Source organism: Sturnus vulgaris, unplaced genomic scaffold (genome assembly GCF_052056855.1).
Source record: "Sturnus vulgaris isolate bStuVul1 unplaced genomic scaffold, bStuVul1.hap1 Scaffold_195, whole genome shotgun sequence".
Lineage (NCBI taxonomy): Eukaryota > Metazoa > Chordata > Aves > Passeriformes > Sturnidae > Sturnus > Sturnus vulgaris.
In genome coordinates, this window is record NW_028276170.1 from 13832039 (window position 1) to 13847068 (window position 15030).

The 15030-nt window shown below is 51.6% G+C and overlaps 1 pseudogene; it reads left to right on the top strand.

The window, feature by feature from the left end:
- LOC148218112 (uncharacterized) overlaps positions 1 to 15030 on the top strand; it is a 135543-nt pseudogene that overhangs the window by 86560 nt on the left and 33953 nt on the right.

Here is a 15030-nt window from a genome sequence, read left to right on the forward strand (position 1 = left end):
AGGGGAAGGCTTTCAATCCTTTGCCTTTCCTTCCTCCTGTGCTGAAATTTAAGACTCCTCCTGAGAAAATACTGACCTACAAATAGTTCTCCATTCCTCAACAAAGCTACTCAGGTGCTCAACTTAAGAAAGAGCAAAACAAAAGGTATTCAGTAATTTCCCATCAAGGCCTATTTGCAGAGAAACCCCATCATATGGGACCGAATATTTATTAACACCAGTTCACTCAAAAGAAACCCAACTCTGTATTAAGCAGCGTTTTAAACGAACTTGAATTCGTTTTCCTCACATATCTGCTGGACTGGTTTGCTCCTTTTTTATCCTTGAGAGAATATTAGAACCATTTGCTCTTGACAGGATTCCTCTGGTGGTCCCCAGCCCTGGCTCCTCACCACGCCTTGCCTGGGCTGTTAACGCAGCCTGTCAGCACCACCTGACTTTGGCAGCCTGTTCAGACCTCGGGCATGGCTGGTGCCACGGTCCCCTCTGGTGCCACGGTCCCCTCTGGATCCTGGCGTGTCCCTGCTGCTGGAGGAGCCCTGCTTGCACTGCTGCCTGCGTTCAACAACGCCCGTCCTGCTCCCCAGGCAAAGAGAGACCAAAATCACTGCTTTGGGCAGCTCATTTGAACGAGTTGAACACTTACTCATCTCTAACACAGACCTCTTAACATCCACACACCAACACCAGGAAGTCACCTCATCTACAGAGGTGAGAAGCCTGAGAGAACAGAAGGTCAGCATTCAAACACATCGAGTTTTTAATTTAGTGGAAGCACTCACTCGTTCACCAGCCTTACTTGTCAAACTGGATTGTGCGATGCTATTTCTCTTGCTTGTGTTAGAGAGAAACCAGGGAGAAATCAGCTAAGAAATAAGAACCACACTTGGGGCTCGGGCTTGTCAGACAAAGGGAGCAGGGCGGCACCTGCCCGCTTTGCCCGAGTCCCTGCTCCTGCCGGACAAAGGCGGACGCGGCTCCGTGCGGGGCGAGCCGGGCGCTCCGTGCCGGGGCCGGGGCCGAGCGCTCGGGCGGGCGGCGCTCAGGATGCTCGGGCAGCGCCGCGGGCCGGGCGGGCGCGATGGAGCCGCCTGAGGGCTGGGACCCCTCCGGGCGGCCGGCCCGGCGCACGCAGTGGCTGCTCAGCGCCCTCGCCCACCGCTACGGGCTGGAGCGCGGCGTGGAGAACGAGATGGTCGTGCTGGCCAGCGGCCCGGAGCAGTCCCTGCAGGAGATCTTCCAGCAGCGGGACTGCGCCGGGCCGGGCCGCATCCCCGGCGAGGAGTCCCGCACGCTGTGCCGGGCGCTGGCGCCGGAGGAGGCGGCGGAGCCCGAGGAGTGCGCGGGGCTGTGGGACGGGCTCTGGGCCGAGCTCACCTTCCGCCAGCTCCACGCGCGGCTCTGCGGCCACTTCAGCACCCGCGCGGGGCCGCGGCTGCCGCTGGGCCGGGAGGGCGAGCACATCGAGAGCCACATCCGCCCGCGCAGCCCCCGCCGAGCCCGAGCGGCGGCCGCCGGGGCCCTGCTCCCGAGAGCGCTGCGAGGAGATGGTGGCGCTGGAGCGGGCCGAGGAGCGCATGGCCGAGCTGCAGCAGGAGAAGGGCAGCCTGCGGCAGCTGCTGGAGGACGTGCGGGCCGCCCTGCAGAGCAGCGATGCGCGGTGCCCGGCGCTGCGGCTGAGTCCGGGCCGGCTTCTGCACCGCGCTCCCGGCGGCGGCTCGGGTGGCCCCGAGCGCTTCAGGAGAGATGCTGCTCTCGCAAAGTCAGTGTTTAGAACCCCTCCACCTCCGCACTGAGACCGAAGTTGCTCGTTCATCCTCGGCATTCATTTTCTAGCAAAGTTTAGTTACAAGGGAGGCTTTTAGGAGAAATGTATGGCATCGGTGTGCCATTAAATATATTTGTGATGAGCACTGTTCAAAGTGTAGGGGAGTTCAGCTTAACAAACCCACGTGTCCAATGCTGCTGCTGCTTCTCCTGCACGTGCAGCCAGGATGTGCTGATAGCAGATGCTGGGTATGCACTGCTGCAGGGTTTTTCCTGAAGTAAGAAAGACCTTTGGGATTCTTACCTGCATAAGCACATGCAGTGCCTCAGTCATAAGTGCCTCAGAAATATCAGAAGTGTGTCTTCTTCAGAGTGTGGTCACAAGGGTTCAGAGTTGGAGCCAGTTCTGCAGGCAGGCTGATGAATAGTCTGGGGCTCCTCTGCAGAGTCCCATTCATTCTGGGGCTGCTTTCTGCTGGTTCTGCTGGACTGGCTCGAGTGAAACACACACCCAATTAACAGCAGTTAAATTACTCGGGCATGAAACAGTGTGGAACAGGCAGAGCAGTGAAGGGCAGCATGGACCAGTTGTTCTGGCAGATCTGACGAGGTCTGGTTTGATACAGCACTCACAGAACTGTGCTCCACCTGTGACACTTCCACTTGCAGTAGATGACTGCTCCTCTTCACAATATCCAGCAAGGCAGGTCAAAGACACTTTTACCATTTTCATCCTCAAAAGGGAGAAGAAATCAGCAGCAAACATGAAGTAACCAGTCAGAGGTCCAGGGAAGAAACAAAAGAACAAAGAGTAGTGGAAAAAACCAGGTGGAACAGTGATCCTTATCTCTGTGGGAGATATCCTCTGCTAATGGGCCATCTGTTAAAACCAGGTGGGGCAGTGTTCTTTATCTTTTCCACAACCCATCCTTCCTCCAGGAAGATATCTTCTGTTAATGGGACATTGAGTGCCACTGCATGACTGATAAAATTCCATCATCTCATTGGGAGATGCTCCAGCCAGGGGGAGGAGCCAAGCCTTTCCTACCTAGATAAAATCTGAGATTTGGAGCACCAAGGCATCCCTTACCCTCTGGTTTCCAGAGGACAAGAGCTACCAGACCTTTCTACAGCATCACTACTACAACAAGACCACTTCATTGGGACTGCTACCACCACCCTAACTAGCGGGGTGTCAGGTTGTATTCTGATTCTGTCAGTTGTTTTCTTTTCTACTATTGCATGTATTTTATTTCTCTTCTCTTTTTCCCTCTAAAATTGTATTTCAGATTTGGAGTCTCTCACTGGTTTTGCTTTCAAACTAGAACAGTTTTGGAGGGGATTTTGGCTGAAGCTTGATATTTGGGGAGTTTTTGATCCGTGTGTTAAAGTTTGGAGGATTTTGGGTGGGAGTCTTGGTGTTTGGGAGGTTATTAGGGACACAAGATGCTCAATGACTTCCAGAGATGAACTTGGGCAAGGAGGAACACCCAGTTTATGGAGCTCTCTTCTTGTTATTTCCCTCTAAACCAGGAATTTTCATTCCCCAGGTGTGCAGGGATGGAGGCAGAAAAGCCCTGGAGTTCTCTCAGGAGGAGGGGCTGCAAACCCAGCCCAGGGAGCTGCCAGGAGGAAAGACCCTCCCTGAGCCGGGAAGGCGGCCGGAGATCGAGGCAGAGCTCAGAGCTGGTGGAGAAGCCTCATGGAGGGGAGAAGCCCCACAAGTGCTTGCAATGTGAGAAGAGTTTCAGGTGGAGCTCTGATCTGATCCAGCACCAGAGGATCCACACTGTGGAAAAGCCCTACGAGTGTGGGAAATGTGGGAAGGGCTTCACAAGGATCTCTCACCTGATGTGGCACCAGGTGATCCACACAGGGGAACGGCCCTACACCTGCTTGGAATGTGGGATGAGCTTTGGGTGGAGCTCTGCCCTGAGAAAACACCAGCGCATCCACAGCGGGGAGAGGCCCTACGAGTGTCCCAAATGTGGGAAGAGGTTTCAGACCAGCTCCAATCTCCTCCTACACGAGCGGATTCACACAGAGGAGAGGCCCTTCCGCTGCCCCGACTGCGGGAAGGGATTCAATCTCAACTCCACCCTCATCAAGCACCGGCGCATCCACACTGGGGAGAGGCCCTACGAGTGTCCTGAGTGTGGGAAGAGCTTCTCACAGAGCTCTAACTTGACCCGACACCAACGGAGTCACCACTTAGGGAAGCCCTGTGAGTGCCCCGAGTGTGGGAAGAGCTTCGTGCTCTGCTCCAGCTCCATCCCCCATGGGAGGATCAGTGTTGGTTGATCCCCAGTGACCCCCGTTGGGCAGAACCCTGGTGATCCCCATTGGGTGGGGGAAGAGGTTGGAGATATTTCTTTCCCTTCTCCTTGTGCTGCTGTGATTTGATTGTAATAAATTCCGTTGCTGTGCCCAGGCTGGGTCTGTTGTTCCCATGCAGGTGCTCGGGGTGGGATCTCTCCCATTGCTTCTCTCAACTCCCAGGCTTCTCATCAGCCAATCAGAGAAAGCGCCAAAATAATTGAGCCAATCAGAGGGCGTGGCGCTGATGACTCCTCAGGCAGTCCCAGAGCGCCCAGAGCTCCTCACCTGGACTCCACCCGCGCCCCGCCCCCAGCGCCCCCCGCCAGGAGAATTTGGGGAGGGGGAGGTGTCAGACCCTGCCCGGCGCTGGCCATGGGGCGTGTGGGGCAGCTGGGGCCCTACTGGTGCCACTGGGAGTCTCCCGGGCTGGGGGCGCGGAGCTCTCGGGTGAGCGGGAGGGGCGGGAAGGTGTCCCAATCCACTGTTAGTAGAGGGGGGAGTCGTGATGCTTCATTTTGATCTCAGAGGTACAAAAGACAAGAACAGAAGGACAAATCAGGTTGCTCTAAAAAAATTGCACTTTATTGAGGGCGAACAACTCAGTTTTGTGATAGAATGAGAGTTAAAGAGAGAGAGACAGAAAGGGGTGAATCATGGTTTTAAAAAGTTAAGATTTTTGCTAAGGGTAAAAGTGGTTTCCATGACCAAGATGTAAGTTAGGTAGGTAAATGCTAAGTTGATAATTACTAGATGCTTAGGCTAGAGCTAATTGGTATAATTATCTGCTATTATGAATTTATGTATTGAAAAAGGTAAAATAATAAACCGTTAGTCACAAAGGACAAGGCCTTGGATTGTTCCAGGAGGTCACAGAGACCTGATGAAGACTTTCCTGAGTTTATCCTCTGAGACCACTGACCCATTTCGAGAGCACCGACCCAATTCAAGAGAAGAACTGTGCACGGGTGAAGGACGAATGGGCTCATTTTAATATGGGATGGGGATGGGAGGTGCTGGGGTTATGCACATGTATTGTATGTAAGATCTTGGGCAATAAATAGAGGGCAAAGAACCTTGTTCGGGGCGGTCACGCCTTTGGGAGGTGACTCCCGTGCCGGTGAATAAACACACCACTTTGTAACTTTAATTAGTTACAGCGCCTTTGTCCGTGATTATACCGGATTTTAACGATTTGGGGGGACAAACTGCGGTCCTGTGGGGACACTGCAGGGACATCGTAGTGACCCAAAACAGGACAGGCGACATCAGGTTGGCCCTGATGTCCCCAAGGCCAGGACACCAAGGTCCCCAGTGTCCCTCGGGGTGACAGTGCCACTTCTATGTCCCCACCCTGTCCCTACCCCTGCCCCACCGCCACGTCCTGGGCCACCTCCAGCTTTCGTGTCACCTTCTTGTGTCCCTCCAACATTGTCCCCAAGGCCACCATGATGTCCCCGAGGGCCTGGGCAGCTCTGGGAATCTCCTGTCGCCATGTCCCCCATGTTTCACCACCATGTCTCGGCTAACAGCGTCCACCAAGGTCCCCAGGTGCCATGTCACCGTCTCCAGCCGCCCCTGGACATCCGCAGTGACCTTGCTGGTGGCCACAGTGGCCTCGGCACTGGCCCTGGCGGTTGCCACCCCCTGGGCACAGTCTCGCAGGCGCTGGGCCATGGCCCGGTGCTCATGGGCGGTGGTGGCCAGGTGTCACCACGATGTTGCCGAGGCCTGCAGGGTCACCTGGCAGGACACGGCCACCGTGCCCAGGGCCAGCAGCAGGTGACTGTCCTCGGCCACCCCCAGCGCAGCGCACACCGAGTCCCCGGACACTGCGGGGACATGGGGACACCGCACAGGTGGCACCGATAACACGGCAGCAGGGCAACCAGCACAGTGGCACCTGAGCAGTGGCACCGAGGACACCCCAGAGCCACCAGCCCAGTGTCCCCAGGGCTGCCCCAGTGTCACCATCCCAATGCCACCCGTTCAGTCTCAGTGTCACCAGCCCAGTGTCCCCAGTTCAATCCCATTGTCCCCAGTTCAACCCCAGCACCACCAGAGCTGCCCCAGTGTCCCCAGTCCTGTTCCAGTGTCACAAGCCCAGTGTCACCAACCCAGTGCCACCAAGCCACTCCCATCCCAGTGTCCCCAGTCCTGTCTCAGTGTCACCAGCTCAGTGTTCCCAGTTCCTTCCCAGTGCTTCCAGTGCCAGCCCAGTGTCACTGCCCCATTGCCACCATACCAATCTCACCATCCCAGTGTCCCCCGTGCCAGCCCAGTGCCACCAGACCAATGCCACCAATCCAGTTCCCTCCCAGTGCTCCCAGTCCCATCCCAGTGCCACCCCCCCATTGTCACCATACCAGTGTCACCAACCCAGTGCCACCAGTTCTGTCTGTCACCACCCAAGTGCCACCAGCCTGGTGTCACTAACCCAGTTCCAGCCCAGTTTCCCCAGTCCTATCCCAGTGCCACCAGTCCTGTCCCAGTACCACATCCCCAGTGTCCCCATACCAATGTCATCACCAGCCCAGTGTCCCCAGTGCCAGCCCAGTGTCCCCCAGCCTATCCCAGTCTTCTTGTCCCAGTTCTCCCAGTTGTGTCCCCGTGCCAGCCCAGTGCCACCCCGTCATTGACCCATACCAGTGTCCCCAGCCCAGTGCCACCGGTCCTGTCCCAGTGCCACTAGCCCAGTGCTCCCAGTGCCAGCTCAGGGTCACCAACCCAGTGTGGCCAGTTCCATCCCAGTGCCCCCAGTTCCATCCCAGTCCCATCCCAGTGTCACCAACTCATTGTCCCCATACCAATGTCACCATCTCAATGTCACCAAACCAGTTCCTTCCCAGTGCTCCCAGTGCCAGCCCAGTGTCCCCATCCTGGGACAGGGGAAGGTCTCTACTGGTCCATATTGGTCTGTACAGGTCTGTACTGGTCCATACTGGTCTCTACTGGTTTATACTCACACAGAGCACCATCAGCCCCACGGCCGGCCTATGCCCAGCCTGGAGCCCAGCTCACCTAAACTGGTCTGCACTGGTCTGTACTGCTCTATACTGGTTTATTCTGGTCCATACTGGCTTATAGTGGTCTATACTGGATTTTACTGGTTTATACTGGTCCATACTGGTTTTTACTCACACACGGCACTGCACAGCACCATCAGACCCATGGTCAGCCTGTGCCCAGCCTGTAGCCAGCTCTGGCACTGCCGTGCCTGTTCCTCCTCCCACTCCACCATCATCACTGCTGCCTCAGCCAGGACCCCTTGGAGAGGAATGTTGAATTTGTCTTTACAAATGAGCTCTGGATCTGCCTGTAGATAAGGCTAGCACTGAGAGATAAAAGAAACAATGGGATGGATTCCACTGATTGATGAATGGAAAAAGATATTTGCCTTCACAAACAAACTGTAGGGCTGCTGATAAATGAAATTGAATATCGAAAGATGAAAGAAGCAACGGGGGGGGGGGGGGGCAAACTATGAATTCTGTAAGAATTAAAAATTAAAAGGGAGGGTTATACATTAGAGGGGAATTTCAGGTATCAGGCGTTCCGGGAAGTCTGTGCCTCTCAAGTACCTCAGCCAATGGGGAAAGAGAAAGGGAAATGCGGCCGGGAAAATAGGATAAAAAGGAGGCTGCGTCCTCCAAAAATTTGAGAGATGCCAGGGGAATGTCCCATGGCCTCTCCCTTTATTTGAATAAAGCAAAAAGGACTCCTCTGTCTCCTTTTTGGACATAAACCTCTGGTGTTTGTGGATTAATTTTCCTGACAATTTTGGGGGCTTGTCTGGGATCTTTCCACCGTCCGGGGCAGCGAGTGGAGCTGAAGGCGCCTCACCCAGTTTGGGTGATCAGCTCCCCTTGGTGCCGGCCGGTACCGGGCGATCCATTGGGTTCCCGAGACTGTCCAGGAGACAGACGAGTGGCGGACCAGGGGGGTCCGTGAAGAGTCCGCAGGGAAGGACCACTGAAAATCTCACCGGTGAGTAAAATGGGATCTTCGGGGAGCAAACCTGGGAGGGCACCCATGGAGGGTAGCACAGGTAAACCTGAGAGGGCACCCATGGAGGGTAGCACAGGTAAAACGGGGCACCCAGAGAGGGTTGGAAGGGTGAAGCCACGAAGGGCCCCCGGCAAAAGGGATGACGATCCCATAATATCCCCGGAGAGTCCCTTGGGGTGAATGCTGAGGTCTTGGGAGAGATTGTATATTCACCCAGAAGTAACTATGGAAATGATGGCAAAATATTGTTATTTTGTGTGGCCAGAGTATAAGTTGGCAAGGAGACTTATATGGCCACCCTATGGAACAGATAGAATTCATTTGTGTCGAATTTTGTGGAGGTATTTAGAGAAATTTATATGTTAAGAAGAAAAAAAAAAGGAGAAGAGGAAAGTGGTAAAGATTTGAATATTTTTCAGCACCTTCCCCTGTCTTGTCCTCCAGTGTTGCTGGCTGACCCAGGGCCAGTTGCAGGTCGTCTGTATCATCAACTTCCAGAGCAAAGGGATCAGGAAAATGTTATTCCTACAGCCCCACCTGAGAAGGATAATGGTGTAGGGGGAGGGGAGCAGCATGTTGTATCACCCCCCCCAGAACTAGAATTTGAACTCAGTTTAGGGCATCAGAAGCTCCCCAAGAGACAGGGGTACACCAGATGCCACTCTGTCAAGTTCCTTTGGGGGGTCAAGGGGGAGGATTTGGGTTTGTAATTGTACCACTCACTACCCAGGATATAAGAGGGTTGAAAAAAAAAAAAAAAAAAAAAAAAAAAGAGAAGATTTGGATGATCCCATAGAGGTGGGGGAAAAGATAGAGGAATATTTGGGAAATGTGGATTATACATGAAAGGATTGGGATTTTCTTTTGGGAATTTTGTTTGGGTCATCAGAGAAACGAATGATTTTGCAGAAAGCTCTGCAGCTGTGGGAGGATGAACACCCACAAGCAGCACATGGGGCTGGACCCAATGCACCTACGGTGGGTGATGCCATCCCCCAGGCAGACCCCCAGTGGGACCCAAATAACCAGGCCAGTCTGGCTCACCGTGATTGCCGTGCTTATTTGATCAGGGCAATCAAGTCAGCGGCTCCCAGGACTAACAACATAGCTAAGGCTCTGTCGTTGGAACAGGAGAAACAGGAAAGCCCTCATTGGTTGGAGAGGATTAGGGATGCCTTGAGGAAGCACGGGGGGATGGATCCTGAAGGGCCAGCCTTCAACACATTGCTTAAAGTACAATTTGTTACTAAGGCCTGGCCTGATATACAGGAAAGGAGTACAAAAAGATGAAGAGTGGCAAAATAAGCCTCTAGAGGAATTGGTTAGAAAACCACAGCAGATATATGTAAGAAGGGATGAGGAAAAGGCAAAAGCTAAAGTAAGGATGATGGCAGAGTTTTTGCAGCCCCGGAGGAATAAACCGCAGGGTCCAAGGGGTCCCCAGGGACAGAGGGGACGGGGTCGGCCACAAGGAAGGGGCAGAGGGATTCCCTCCTCGGCAGGGGACAGCCGACCCAAACAGCGGCTGGGGAAGAACCAGTGTGCTGTCTGCAGGGCAGAAGGGCATTGGAAAAACGAGTGTCCGCAGAAACAACTGGACCCTCAGGAGCAGGAAGTCCAGAGGATAATGGAAATGGATTGTTAGGGGTGTCAGGGGCTCCTATTATACCAAGGACCCACCACTCAGGAGCCCTTGATAACTTTTAAGGTGGGTCCGGATCGAGAGGAGGTGTGTTTTCTGGTAGACACGGGGGCCTCTCTGTCCACCTTCAATTTTATACCTAAGGGAGGGGAAATTGTCAAAAAGATCCTTGGTTATTCAAGGAGTAAGTGGGAAGGATGAGTGAGTGCATTTTATTCAACCTCTGTTAATAGATGTGGGGGACAGATTTGAAGTGCATGAATTCTTGTTTGTTCCTAATTGTGATTGTAATTTACTGGGAAGAGATTTGATGGCTAGAATGGGAATGCAAATTAGCATTGTAAAAAAGTGACACGGAGTCCGAAACTGTGATATCTTTGTGTAAAATGTCTGAGAAGGCTTATGCTGAAATAAATTAGGAAGTATGGGCAGCCCCAGGGACAAATTGGTTAATGCCCCAGTCTTAGCTCTTCCAGATGCAGAAAAAAAAAAAAATTCAACTATATGTGGATGTCAAACAGGGTCATGCTAAAGGAATTTTGGTGCAAGAGCATGGGGGAACACGGAGGCCTGTTGCCTGTTTTTCTAAGTTGTTAGACCCGGTGGCCAGAGGCGGCCCCATTGTCTGCAGAACTGTGCAGCCACAGCTCTGATGGTGGCTGAGGCCCGAAAGCTGACAAGGGGAGGGGATCTCATTGTTAAAGTCCCACATCAGATTAAAGCTTTGTTAACTGAGAGAGCCTCTAAGTGGATGACGAGTGCTCGATTATTACAGTATGAATCTTGTTTAATGGAACAGGAGGATTTAGAATTTAAAGGTGGGGAAATTTTTAATCCAGTCTCTTATTTAAATGGCCCTGGAGAAAAGGGGGCCAGGAAGAAATCCATTATTATATCCAGTTATAGACCTCCAGACAAGGGCTAGGGAAGATTTACGAGATATTCCCTGGCCTGAGGGAGAGAATGTGTTCATTGATGGGTCCTCCAAGGTGGTAGAAGGGAAACGATTTACAGGATACTCTATCGTGAATGGAAAGCAACTAAAGGAAGTGGGGAGGTTACCACACACCTGGTCAGCTCAGAGAGGAGAGCTGTACGGGCTTGTAAGAGCCTGTGAATTATACCAGGACAAGACAGTAAATATATTTACTGATTCTAAATATGCATATGGGGTGATACATGCATTTGGAAAACGATGGAAAAAAAAAAAAGAGGTTTATTCAGCTGCAAATGAAAGACATTAGCTAATCTCTCGCCTATTGGAGGCAGTGAATTTACCAAAAAATGGTGGCAATAATCCACATAAAGGGGCATCAGGCAGGATGGTCGGAGGAGGCAATAGGAAACCGACTGGCTGATGAAGAAGCTCGCAAAGCTGCATTGTTGCCAGAAGTCTCTAAGATCCTGCCTTTGCTCCCAGTAACTGCACCGCTGCCAGAGAAACTCTCTTTTCCACCAGAGGAACTTGAGATAATTAAAAAGAGTGGGGCAGAGAAAGAAGAAAATAATTGGTTTACAAGGAATGGTAAGCAGTGGATACCAAGAGCTCTAGCATTACAAGTGTTAAAACAACTGTCTCTTGTGAAATCTCTTCGACAGGAAGCTCAGCTGGCACAGACCCTGCCTTTGGACTTTGCTGTTCACAACATCCAACCGGGACACTGGGTCCTGGTTAAGGAGTGGGAAGAAGCACCACTGGTGGCCAAGTGGCGTGGACCTTTCCAGGTGTTGCTGAGCACAGACACAGCCGTCAAGACAGCTGAACACGGCTGGACCCATCACACTCGGGCCAAGGTCTCTGCAGCCCCAGAGATTTGGACATCTCAGCTGGAGGAGAAGGACGGGAAACCGCGACTGACACTCGGCAGGAGGGGACTGGAGCAGCAGCCAGGGCGTCGACATCGGGGGAAGCCTCGTGTGCCCACCCACAGAGTGCCTGCTGAAATAGTCTGTGTGGGCATCCCTCCTCTCAGATCTCCAGGCACTGGGGGCCAACCCTTGCTGTCATTGTTTTCTTTATGTTGAGCTCTTTCTGTGCCTTCACTCGCCACAGGTGGTGTGGAAGACAAAGTGAAAGTAAAAATTAAGTTAGGAAATTAGATTACACAATCAGAATGTTTCTCTTAATAATGTTCCCTTTATATTATCAGTTAGGTTGGGGCCAAGAATGGGAAAATAATTTTTTGACCTTAGGAGAAGAAGTAGCAAAAACCTTTAACCTTAGCAATTGTTGGGTCTGTGGAGGGCCAGGAGAATCTGAAAACGGGCCATGGGTGGCCAGCCCAGTTGAACATCAATAGCAGATTAGCACCCTGAGTAAAGTCTGTAATGGAACAGGATTTTGGGATGAAGAAGGAAGTCAATGGCGGCTTCATTCTTCTGAAAAAGACACTTATTGCCTAAATAGGCAAATAGAGGACAATGGAAAAGTGGTGAAACAAATTGCAAATGAATTTAAAAAATTAGCTCATGTGCCAGTCCAAAGATGAAAAGGATGGGAATGGGACATGTTTTCTTGGCTACCTGGTGGACTATAAGTTAAACAACTGCTTTTTTTCCTCTTACGTGCTGTAGCAACTCTAATCTTTTTGCCAGGCATGTTCCCTTGCTTAGTACAACTTATTCAACATGTGATCAAAGGGATGCAGGTAAGAGCCACGCCTACTGATCCAGAGATGGTTACAAAAGGACAGAAATTGATGTCACTCCAAATAATTACAAAACCAAAAAAGACTCAGGAACAAGAAATTAAGTCAATGAGAGCTAAAGTGTGTAAAGACAATTATTAAAAAATAAAAGAGGAGGGGTTGAGAGGAATGTTGAATTAGTCTTTACAAATGAGCTGTGGATCACCCTGTAGATAAGGCTAGCACTGAGAGATAAAAGAAACAATGGGATGGATTCCACTGATTGATGAATGGAAAGAGATATTTGCCTTTACAAACAAACTGTAGGGCTGCTGATAAATGAAATTGGATATTGAAAGATGAAAGAAGCAACGGGGGGGAAAACTATGAATTCTGTAAGAATTAAAAATGAAAAGGGAGGGTTATACATTAGAGGGGAATTTCAGGTATCAGGCGTTCCGGGAAGTCTGTGCCTCTCAAGTACCTCAGCCAATGGGGAAAGAGAGAGGGAAATGCGGCCGGGAAAATAGGATAAAAAGGAGGCTGCGTCCTCCAAAAATTTGAGAGATGCCAGGGGAATGTCCCATGGCCTCTCCCTTTATTCAAATAAAGCAAAAAGGACTCCTCTGTCTCCTTTTTGGACATAAACCTCTGGTGTTTGTGGATTAATTTTCCTGACAGAAAGAACTTTGGGATTCTTACCTGCACAAGCACGTGCAGTGCCTCAGTCATAAGTGCCTCAGAAATATCAGAAGTGTGTCTTCTTCAGAGTGTGGTCAAAAGGGTTCAGAGTTGGAGCCAGTTTTGCGGGCAGGCTGATGAATAGTCTGGGGCTCCTCTGCAGAGCCCCATTCATTCTGGGGCTGCTTTCTGCTGGTTCTGCTGCACTGGCTCGAGTGAAACACACACCCAATTAACAGCAGTTAAATTACTCTGGCATGAAACAGTGGGGAACAGGCAGAGCAGTGAAGGGCAGCATGGACCAGTTGTTCTGGCAGGTCTGACGAGGTCTGGTTTGATACAGCACTCACAGAACTCTGCTCCACCTGTGACACTTCCACTTGCAGTAGATGACTGTTCCTCTTCACAATATCCAGCAAGGCAGGTCAAAGACACTTTTACCATTTTCATCTTCAAAAGGGAGAGGAAATCAGCAGCAAACATGAAGTCACCAGTCAGAGGTCCTGGGAAGAAACAGAAGAACAAAGAGTGGTGGAAAAAACCAGGTGGGGCAGTGTTCTTTATCATTTCCACAACCCATCCTTCCTCCAGGAAGATATCTTCTGTTAATGGGCCATTGAGTCCCACTGCATGACTGATAAAATTCCATCATCCCATTGGGAGATGCTCCAGCCAGGGGGAGGAGCCAAGCCTTTCCTACCTAGATAAAATCTGAGATTTGGAACACCAAGGCAGCCCTTACCCACTGGTTTCCAGAGGACAAGAGCTACCAGACCTTTCTACAGCATCACTGCTTCAAGAAGACCACTTCATCGGGACTGCTACCACCACCCTAACTAGCAGGGTGTCAGGTTGTATTCTGATTCTGTCAGTTGTTTTCTTTTGTGCTATTGCATGTATTTTATTTCTTTTCTCTTTTTTCCTAAAAAATTGTATTTTGGACTTGGAGACTCTCACTGGTTTTGCTTTCAAACAAGCACAATTTTGGAGGGGATTTTGGCTGAAACTTGATATTTGGGGAGTTTTTGATCCGTGTGTTAAAGTTTGGAGGATTTTGGATGGGAATCTTGTTGTTTGGGAGGTTATTACAGACACAAGATGCTCAATGACTTGGTCAAGGAGGAGCACACAGTTTATGGAGCTGTCTTCTTGTTATTTCCCCCTAAACCAGGAATTTTCATTCCCCAGGTGTGCGCAGATGGAGGAGGCAGAAAAGCCCCAGAGATCTCTCAGGAGGAGGGGCTGCAAACCCAGCCCAGGGAGCTGCGAGGAGGAAAGACCCTCCCTGAGCCGGGAAGGCGGCCGGAGATCCAGGCAGAGCTCAGAGCTGGTGGAGAAGTCTCCTGGAGGGGAGAAGCCCCACAAGTGCTTGGAATGTGAGAAGGGTTTCAGCTGGAGGTCTGATCTGATCCGGCACCAGAGGATCCACACTGGGGAAAAGCCCTATGAGTGTGGAAAATGCAGGAAAAATTTCAGCACTATTTCTGATCTGATGAAGCACCAGGTGATCCACACAGGGGAACGGCCCTACACCTGCTCGGAATGTGGGAAGAGCTTTGGGTGGAGCTGCAACCTGAGAAAACACCAGCGCATCCACACCGGGGAGAGGCCCTACGAGTGTCCCAAGTGTGGGAAGAGGTTTCAGACCAGCTCCAATCTCCTCCTACATGAGCGGATTCACACAGAGGAGAGGCCCTTCCGCTGCCACGACTGCGGGAAGGGATTCAAGCACAACTCCACCCTCATCAGGCACCGGCGCATCCACACTGGGGAGAGGCCCTACGAGTGTCCTGAGTGTGGGAAGAGCTTCTCACAGAGCTCTCACTTGACCCGACACCAACGGAGTCACCACTAAGGGAATCCCTGTGAGTGCTCTGAGTGTGGGAAGAGCTTCGTGCTCTGCTCCAGCTCCATCCCCAATGGGAGGATTTGTGTTGGATGATTCCCAGTGACCCCCATTTGGTGAGGGTGAAGGGGTTTGAGAGATTT